Below are 3,404 nucleotides of genomic sequence, written 5' to 3'. Positions count from 1 at the left end.
AAAGAAAAGAAAGACATAGAGCATAGAATACTGTAAGAAGAAAAGAAGATAGCAAATGTTGGCAGCTACTACTGTGATTATCATGAATATTATTTTAAATTCTAGAGACTACTGTCAGTAGAACCAGACTTGACAATTGATTCAATGGTCATCAATCTTGTTGACAATCAATTTCTTTTATTCAAAATCCATTTGATCTGATCAGCTAAAGAGCATTTGTTAATATACATTTAAAAATGGAAGTTATCACAAGTAGCAAGTGATAATTAGAAGACAGTTGGGGTTGTAGGTGTCTAACCAGTCTTATTAAGTGGAGTCCTGTCCTGGGAATCAGAACACTCATGGCAGCTTATTCAGGCTTCCAACATGATTCTTGGGGGTGGGGGAGATGGCAGATGGCTCAGTGGAATAAGCACTTCCCTGGCAAGCACACGGCTCTGAGTTCAATCCCCGGTTCTGCCAACATGATTCTTCTATTTTAATATACAATGGTCATTTTCCTAAAAAGCATAGCTCTGGTAGTTCATGCACATAATTTACCGAATCATCAAAATAATGTCCACTAAATGGAAAAATGTAAATAAGAAATCTCCATAAATATAAATTCCAATAAAACATAGAGAATGGCTTTTTGGGAGTGGAACTTGTCCTTGTAGAACTTAAAAAAATTCAAGCTAAATATTATTGTGTCAAAATACTCAAATATTATATTTAGTCTTTATCCTAAGAATACTCTCAGAAAGTACTGTTCTGTCAATTTTCAATTTAATTTGTACAACAAACCAAGAACATATCTGTGAAAATATCATCTCTACAACAGACAGGACATTACTATTAGGATAAAAAAAAAAACAAAAACAGTATGCAGTACAAGTGAATTGAGTCTACCATACTGCAATTTCAACAGGAATGTAGAAAGTAGTTTTGGTATCAATGGGATGGGTTAAAGTCTGGATTAACCCATTACAAATATAAAACAAAAATAAAAGATCATACATTTTTAATCTTTTCCAATATGAAAAGAAAACACTCTAATACCTATTCATCTACTGTAAATGTATCAGGCTTTAAGCTTTTAGAATAGTAACTTTTTAGTTTTATTATTATTATTTTACGTTTGTGATTGCAGAGCAAGCACTTATTCCACTGAGCTATCTCCCTGGCCCTAGAACAGTAACTTTTAAACCATACAAGTAGTTACATTTGAATACATTAAAGAGATACTCTGTAGCTTTACTCAGTGACCTGACTTTAAGAGAAAAACAAACAAACAAAACTGGCAACTCAATGAAGCTCTAAGAACTGTATACCTACTTCATAGATCACTGTACTGTGCTGAACTGGCATTTGGAGACTGTATCGAGCTAGCTATGTGAAAGCAAGAAGAAATGAAGGAAAGAGTTCAATAAAAAAAAAAAATAAAAAAAAAAAGCACAATCCTTAATACACCCACCACCTATGAACAGGAAGTGTCATAAACAGTATTTTTAAATACACACATTTTTAATTTTCCAACATGCAAAAATACAGCAAAAGGGTAATCTACCACAGGCAGATCTTCCTACTCCTCCCCCCACACACACACAGTGTTTTGCCAAGAGCACAGCCCCAAGTAAAATAAGCCATGCAATTTCCTTGTTTACTTAAAGAATTGCAGAAAACAAGTTGACTGCTTCTGAGGCTTTTGAAATCAATCAATATTTAAAAGACTTTTAAGGATCACATTTGAAATGGGAACAGTAGTAACAATTACTTCAGCTTTAAAAAAATAAATCTAGTTTTAAATTTACAAAAAGGTTAAATCTTACACTGCAGTTCATCAGTATGCCTTGTTTGCAACCAGAAGAGGAAAAAAGGGAGAACAGCAAAACATCCAAGATGGAAAACATCACTACCTCCTTTGGTGGTTATGAATAATTGCAAATGGCCCAAGAGGTAAGGGGAAAGAGTTCATGAATAGAAAGAAGGGGGGTTTACAATGTAAGCTAGTCCCCTCCAGATTCACACTGATGTCGGAGAGGAAAAGGAATTTATTTACACTGCAGTATCTGGCAGCAAACATGGCTGCCCCTGCCCCCTTTAAATCGGGATAGTCTTCGTTCCCTCACCAAAACCATCAAATTATGGCCATGTTTCTGTCTTCCTTCCATAACACAAACACATCTCCTCTTCCCGCAAAACAGTAACACCCACACCTCCCCCATTTCACAATAATCACAACCATATCCACTAGCTTCTCTTCTCTAGCCTTGAAATAAAAGGCAGGAATACACAGAAATACAGGAACAAAAGGCATTCCTTCTAACACTTTAACAACCTCCATCCCCTTCTTTTCCCCCCAATCCGTGACGCTTGGTCGATCCTTCTCACCCTTTCAACATTCAGTTAATTGACTCTCCTAACCCAATTCTGTGTCTTCCAGTTTCCTGGGTCTATTTCAAACCTTTCCGTTGCCTCCTGCTTCAATCATTTCCCATCCTTTTATTTTCTAATCCATCTTTTCCTCCACTTTCAATTCCTTCATTTCTCCGTTGATTCCCCAAAGATATCCCGTTTCCCCATTACATTGTACCCTCACCCCGTCTCCTGGTTCCCACATTCCACCCCCAGACCACTTTAATTCGCTGTCACCCAGGTCCCTAATCTACAAACCTAACTCTTCTCCCATCCCCTGCCCCTTCCCCTTTCTCATCTTTATCCCCGCCCCATCCCACCTCTACTCCCAATTCCCAGATAGCGCCACTACAACCCTCATCCCAACCTGGCTTCCCCTGCCCCACCCCCCGATTCCCTCCACACCCGCACCTTGCCATCTGCTCTTCCTTTTAGACTCCCCAGGAACCTTTCGGGGCACCCAGTCTCCTCCCCTCTCAGGGTCACCCCTTCACCCTTGCCCTATTCCTAAATCGCCCCCTCCCCACCGTGTCCTTCCTCGCGACACGCGCGCACACACACACTCTCACACACGCGAGCGCACTTTACCTTCAGTTTGTTCCATTCTAACCTCCGGGCCGTGTCAGCGCGATCACAGGAGAGACACGGAGGCCCGGAATGGGGCTAGTCTATGGGCAGGGGCCTCGGCCGCGGGGGACGAGACACAACCAAGCTAGGCCTCATAAAAGCCCGGGACTAGATTTCCCCCGTGCCGGGCGCCCCTGCCATAGCGGCGGGCACCGAAGTGGGCCACGGCCGAGCCCGGCCGGGCGCGCTGCGGTAGTAGCGAGGCTGCGGGGAGGTAACGTGGGCGGGCAGACGGCGGGACTGGGGTCGCCGCGCCTCCGCCGGTGCCCGAGCGGAACCTGAGGTGACGGCCGGGGACAGCGCGGTCCTCTGGACTCGCTCGGAGTCCGCGCGCCCTCCGCGGCGCCCTGGGCGCAGCCCTGGCCTCGGCCTCCGCCCCCGCC

At 43.4% G+C, this 3,404-nt stretch overlaps 1 protein-coding gene across 5 annotated transcripts in view; it reads right to left on the bottom strand.

The window, feature by feature from the left end:
* Nucleotides 1–3,398, bottom strand: part of Nsd3 (nuclear receptor binding SET domain protein 3) — a 136,207-nt gene extending 132,809 nt beyond the window's left edge. For all 5 annotated transcript variants that reach the window (XM_004637246.3, XM_004637248.2, XM_004637249.3 and 2 more), the window contains exon 1: nt 2,983–3,398. The gene's annotated coding sequence lies outside the window, so the exon portion shown is untranslated. The remainder of the gene's footprint in view (nt 1–2,982) is intronic.
* Nucleotides 3,399–3,404: the final 6 nt, after the last annotated feature.

The sequence above is a fragment of the Octodon degus genome, unplaced genomic scaffold (genome assembly GCF_000260255.1).
Source record: "Octodon degus isolate 3935 unplaced genomic scaffold, OctDeg1.0 scaffold00088, whole genome shotgun sequence".
NCBI classification, from domain to species: domain Eukaryota; kingdom Metazoa; phylum Chordata; class Mammalia; order Rodentia; family Octodontidae; genus Octodon; species Octodon degus.
The sequence above is the reverse complement of the archived record's forward strand: the minus strand, read 5'-3'. Positions and strand labels throughout refer to the sequence as shown.